Source organism: Phragmites australis, chromosome 5 (genome assembly GCF_958298935.1).
Source record: "Phragmites australis chromosome 5, lpPhrAust1.1, whole genome shotgun sequence".
In the NCBI taxonomy this organism is placed as follows: domain Eukaryota; kingdom Viridiplantae; phylum Streptophyta; class Magnoliopsida; order Poales; family Poaceae; genus Phragmites; species Phragmites australis.
Window position 1 is genome coordinate 15202849 of NC_084925.1, and position 6970 is coordinate 15209818.

The following is a 6970-nucleotide window of genomic DNA, read 5'->3' on the forward strand; positions in this document are numbered from 1 at the left end:
CGTTGTAGCTGTTCCGCTTGCTCCATTTGAGTACTTAACACTCGCTTCACAATTATTCCTCAATACTCGTCTCATGTTCGTCCTCATCGCCTGCATGGTTAGTTGCAAGTGCATATTCATCCTCAACATCATTAGCACTTACATATCCACTGTCTTCTATTACATTGTACACTCGCTGACTTGGGCAATCCTTCATGATGTCGCCTTTCCCTTGCATCGGTGCCATACAAATCCCAGTCGATCGACCTGTAGAAGCAACCGAAGAAGAGCTCTTGGCTGGACCCTGCACACTTACTGATTTGCTAACCTCGGGAGCATGCGATGATGTTGAACGTACTGCTGAATGCACCCTACTCGAGAAGGAGGCAGCAGACCGTGTAGCTGAACGTGGGGCTATTTTGACTTATCCCGGTGTTGATTTTGAAGTGGTCGTGCTTCCAAATTGCTATTGGCCTCTGTTGTCATCCCTGCAATTCTTTTTCTGCCAGATATGCAAGTTGGAACAATCTAGGAACACCATTGTATTCTTTGTAATCAACAATGTCCTGAATTTCATGCCTTAACCCTCCATAAAAGCATGCCATTGCAGCATCTTCATCCTCAATAATAACACAATGCAAAATACTAATTTGTAGCTCCTGGTAATATTCTTCTATGGATCTATCACCTTGTTTTAATCGTTGCAATCTCTTACGCAAATCATGTTTAAAAGAGGGTCGAACAAATCTGGTACGCATAGCAACCTTTAAAGTATTCCATGTAGTAGGAGCTAATCCGTCGATGCATACCCTATTCCACCAAATGATTGCAAAAATTTTAAATTCACTAGTGGCTTGCCTAACTCTATGCACTTCAGGAACTAAATGAGCATTAAACTTCTGTTCTACTATCATCTCCCAATCTAAATACCTTTCAGCATCATAAGCACCCTCAAAAGATGGTATAGTAAATTTAACCTTAGCAAATGGATCATCATTAATATGTGGGTTATGTTGCTGAAAATTATTACCTCTCATACTTTGACGGTTGAAGTTCAATGGGTTCCTTTGTCGTTCATCAAAGGCGTCTCGTTCTTGTGTCAAAATTTCATCATTCACGACAGACTCCTCTTGTTCATAGGCTGCACCATGAGGATCCACTCGACCGTTGTTCGGTGGTGGATTAACCAATCGATCAAAGCATGTATTGAGCATTGCAATGCTTTCATTGAGTCGTTGCAATGCGGTATTGGTTCCTGCAAGCTTTGTGTTAATGTTGTCATTAATAGTTTATCGATGATCATTCAACAACATTGTGATTTCTTCCCTCAAATCACACTCTTTTGCATCCGATGCTTCTCCTGCCATGGTTAGTCGAAGATAGAAAACAACAAAAGATAAATTATCCCTATCGACTACTAGGTGGTGGAGGTAGAGTAACACACTCTCAAGCATCTTACCACGCTCTTGCAAGTGTTCTTACCAATCACCGCAGTTGGCACAACTGGTGGCTGGTTCGTGATACCTTACCGGGTGCGAGTGAGATAGTTGCAAGGGGAGAAACCATTCTGATTGAGGGAAGGTTTCGCTTGGACAGGCAATATTTAGTAGCAAGGAATGGTAATAATTGAAATCAGATTAGCAAAGATGAATAAAAGTCCACAATATTCGTCACATGCTGGCCCAAACACGTTCCTAGAACTAGCTCAAGCAAACTGAAAACTATAAGAGACACAAGCACAATGGAACAAAAATTGCAATGCAACTAATTCTCCTCTCTCTCTCTTTTGAATTCTCTCCCTTTTTGCACTCTTTGCCTTTCTTTTTTTGGCACTCTTTGCTTCTTGCTTGCTTTTTATTTTGCGAATGTGACAAAACTCAAAAACTCTTCTATTGCCTTTTCTAAGACTAGTGAGGTACGTGGGTCACAAACTTTTTTAGAGAGCAGGGGTATAAGGGTAATAAAAAGATTTTCTCTCTCTCTCTCTGAACTTTGGCTTTCTTTGTTTCAGCTATGATGGTCAGATCCGAGAATGAGGGCGACTACAACTAAGTGGTCGGATCTGAGAAGGTGGGTGAATCCTGCTAGGTGGTCGCACTGACTAGGTGGTCGAACCGAGCGGGTGGTCAGAGTGACTGGTCGGAACCCCGAGTGGGTGGTCAGAGTGACTAGTTAGGTGGGTGGTCAGAGTGACTGGTCAGGACCCCTAGTGGATGGTCGGAGTGACTGGTCAGGACCACGAGTGGGTGGACGGAGTGACTGGTCAGGACCCCGAGCAGGGACACAAATTCGGCTATAGCAGACTAGAGTAAGCCAAATAACTTGACGACTAAATTAGCAAAGACTCGACGCTAGAAACTAGAACATGATGACTCAGATACCAATAAAGACACCGACGATGGACTCAAACTCAACAACGCGAATACTGAAAACAAGATTGTGAAGGCACAAAGTGGTTTGGATAGCAGAAAAAATAAGATCTAAATATTTTTGTGGGGCAATTTTCTGGATTCTATGTAATAAATGGGATAACTGAGATTACCTAACGGGCAACCGAAGCTCTGATACCACTTGATGCGTGTTTGCCCAATCTTCTGAAAGGTAATATGATAAGTTGATTGGTGGACCTTCGCGTTGATGATCCAAAGGCTCCGAAAAGAACAGATCGAGAACCCTCACAATCACTACATCACTACCCCGTAGTTATCAACCGTGCAAAGACACGATTGACCTCACTAAGAAGGCTTTTCCTGCAAGAAAATCAAGAACACAAGCAAGAACAGGTAGATGTAATCTGAATATTGCTAATTACCAATGAAGTACTCGAGTTGGGGTTCAACAAATCGATAAACGGTGAAACTGTCTAAACAGGATAATCTAAGCTAAACCCGAGCCTAAACTTTGACTACTACTGTGTATATATAGGAGGGATGTGAGGAGGTCGACTTAGGGTTGTGCAACGGTGGAAAGAGGCGTACATAATCTGGACTCTCACCCCGACACGATTACAAGACCCAACAAGGTCCGATACGGTGGCGCTCACCTTATTTCTTTGACTCTGACTAAACTATAAGGAATATTTGGTCGATCTCATATCCATTAGAAAGGGCTCATTGTAAGCTTTCCAGAATGTCCAAGATTGCCTAAAACAGACTTTATATGAGAGAGTTATGCCTGTTTTACTGACGTGCTGTCCTGCGACTCGACCACGACCATGACCACAACTTCGACCAAGACTTGGCCTTTGAGGGGTGATGTTCGGGTAAGGATATGATGCTTCTCCCATGTCCTAAGCAATAAAACATCACAATAATTTAGTAGTAATCCATCCAAGGAAGCATGAACAGCAAGGAACTGTTCACCTAGTGGTCTAATTGTCGTGCACATGATCTTGTAATTAGACCTTCTATGATTTGAGGATTATTGGTGGTATGGATCGTATCCGAAGGAGCCATGGGCTCATCAACTTTGGCTTGAATCCTCTGAGAAAGCTACTCAATGTCCACGGGCTCGTTCCTCTTCCTCTTCCTATACATGTCATGGTGTTCAGTCCTTCAAACCCTCATATGAAAAGTCCTCGAACCCGACTTGGATGTTCAAGGTTTCCCAGGGCAGCAGAGTGGACGTTCTTATTTGAAACACCAGTGAACGACCCTTTGAAAGTTTCTAGCTACTGCTTTTTAATTTCTTCAGAGACCTCTTGGGTGTTGCTGCACTTGAAGCTAATCTCACCACTTGGTGACATGGTTGCCCACCTCGCAACCAATTCCTAGCGCGCCCCTCAGGAAACTTAGAAAATGGCACCAGACAACCTTCCTTCTCAGCTTTCTCGTCCTCCTTCTGCCATTGAAGGATTAGGCCCTCATAGACACCTGTGCCCAACCTGTGGTTGTGCTTGTTGCAAGCCCGAATGTCCTTGTGTTTGATGCTTTTTGCTTTGAACTCCTTTGTACTCTTCAAGTCCACAAAGGTAGCCCAATCCTCATGTGTTCTGGACTTGTAGTCCTCAAATGGCTCCCTATTATGAGCAATGTAGTCCCTAACAAGTAGGATCTTGAATGTCCTCCAAGACTTGTCGATCAGTCCCAAATATTTCCTCATCACAAGCTACCTCATACTCTGCAGTATCTCTAAATAATTCTCAAGATATGCAGACAATGCCTCCACTTTTGACTAACCGATGGTCTTCCACTTCTCAAGGACCAAGGGCACCCTCTCCCTACCAATGGGGCCACAAACTCATCAAAAATGGTTCTTCACCGTAAGGGGCCGTTGGTAGCCCCATCAAGTTAGTGTCACACCCGGTTTTAAGGACAAAACCAAGTGTGGATTACGTGTGCCCAAGAAGTTAACACACATAAGGACATCATAGGTGAAGTAGCAGAAGTAATACTTTTATTAAATAAACGTTCACTTCTTACAGAATAAAGACTTCACCTAAACAACCTCAAAAATTAAACTAAATAACAGCATCTAAATGACGGTAGCGGGACGAAAGCATCGGCGACCAAGCACTCCACAGGCACCAACGTGAAGACACGCCCCTAGAACACCAGGTCGTCGTCTTGGAAATCTTCAAAATTTTCCACTGAGCAGCATACGTTTTTGTAGGAGAAATGAAGGGTGAGCACATAGAGTACACAGCAAGTGTGGAAAAGTAATGATATGTAGGCTTATATCAAAAATAGGCTAACACATGGTATATTTGCGTAAATGCAAGTAAGGAAAACACATTTGGACTAAAAAATATTAAGTAGTTATTAAATGAATATAACCCAAACAGTTCAGCATCCAACATACAAGGCTCCCCACCTTGCACACCATAACCGTCTAGTACTCCCTGTACTATAACCAAAACCATCTAGTACTCCCTGTACTAAAACCATCACCAACTAGTACTCCCTGTATCAGAACCATAATCAACGCCCTCTAATCATGTGAGGATCCAAGTCTCTCATATTCGTGAGCACTGCTGTTATAACAGTTTTACACTCTGCAGAGGTTGTCCAGCTTTCCCCACGAGTCAATGAATTTCATGTTGCCGTGTTTACAAGACACTTAACACACGCCAGTGGTGTGCCGCCAAGAATCGCTGTATGACACTTTCCACTAACCAAAGACTAACCCAGTATGTGTCTGCCAACTAGGTTTCACCGCCAGGCTTTACGCGCGTTCAACTCCTACCCAGAAGCCCCATTTTGTGCTGACCCAACACACACTGGATAGACGCTAATCAGTATGTCACGCCTTACCCATATCGTCCTCGTGGTTGGTACGTTACTTCTTGGGTTGTCGCTCCACGAACCGCTCCTTACTTAGGTTACTTGAGCAAACACTAAATCAACATCATAACCATGATAACCATCAAAACCACTTTGCTCAAGGCCTAAGGTTCCATGTTGCTAGACTATTAACAAATTAACCATCAATGTTGAGTATGTTCATTAGTCATGATTATGACACTTCTCAACATCCGAAAAGCATGGCTAAGCAATCTACCCACAAAAGACACCTAACCATAAACCATCTAGGTTCCAAGGGGTGAAAAGGGAAAATCTATGGAAAACTCTAACATAGGTAACTACCCATCATATTGACAGACATTGAATGTAGTTTTATAAAACAAAAACATTTAAAAACATAAGTTCAATACGATCAAGGACACTTGCCTTCTCCTTGCTGCTGCTCAGTGTATTCTTGCTTCTGGTCTTGATGTTCCTCAAATTGATCCAGGGCGTTGTCGGCTAATCGCACAATAACCGGCAAACAAACAAACAAGATACACTAAGAATAGAGCACAAAACAAAAGAACAACCAGATAAAATCTGTCTAGAAAGAAAGAGCACTGAAAAACAAATCTATCGGCGCAAGAATCGCTTAAAACGGAGCTACGATGAAAAAGTTAGGGCTAAAACAAATCTAGGGTTTAATCTGAAAAAGAAAAGGGCTTATTTTGAATAAAATAGAAAGTTTAGGGACCTTTCTGTAAAAACAGGGGACCTAATTGTAATTATGAAATGATCAGGGACTAATATGTAAAAAGGCAGGTGCTTTTTGCTAAAAATAGAGAAGTTCAGGGGCTTTCTTGCAAAATTACTAATTAAAAGGATTATCTGAAATTATTTTTAGATTGAAAAACCTCTTTTATTACGTGGCTGCTGATTGGTTTGACACATAGGCAAGAGGGTTGAGATGGCAGCTGAGGTGGCAAGATGATGTGGCAAAACGGCTGACTGGGTTCAAGCATAAACACATGGCGCTACGCTATTGGTTGCTAAAGGGGTACGTTCGGATCTAATCTCGGCCGTGCAAAATAGATCCGGCAACTCATAGGAGCTCGGCTATCGGGGGAACACGTCACGGCGATGCAGAGGGGGTGTGCAGCAACGCACGATAGGGAAACTCGCCGGAATCGGTTCCAGCTCGCCGACGGCGACGACGAGCGGCAAAATCCGAAGAGGGAAGCACAGTGGATTCGTTTTAGGGTTTACCTTGGACAGGGCGGCACTGGATGGGCTCGGCGATGGAAGGGGCGGCGGAGGACCTCGGGATCTCGTCGGGAAGGGGTCTCCAACGGCGCAGGAGCCAAGACGACGGCGGGGAGAGCTTTGGTGGATGACCGCGGTTTTGCTAGGCTGCTCGGGTGAAGCTCAACGGCGCTAGGGCGGCTCGGTGGCGTGCTCAACCAAGGGACGACGACAATGGCGGTGGTGGGGCTCGAGATCGGCGAAATTAGCTTGGGACTCGACGGGTTTGGGACGAGACGAGATCGGGGGAGGGAGCCTGGTTATATAGGCGGGGTCTCGCGCGGAAAAAAGGGAAGGCGGCGGCTTGTACTCCACTCGGATTCGGTCGACGGCGCGGCGGGCAGACTCCGGGTCGAAGACGACAGTGACGGCGAAGGCGGCTTCTGCGTGGGCATCTTCGGCGCGTTAAGCTGGTGGGCGCGCGGCGCTAGGCCGGACTGAGGCCCAGGCGAAGGAAGAGTAAG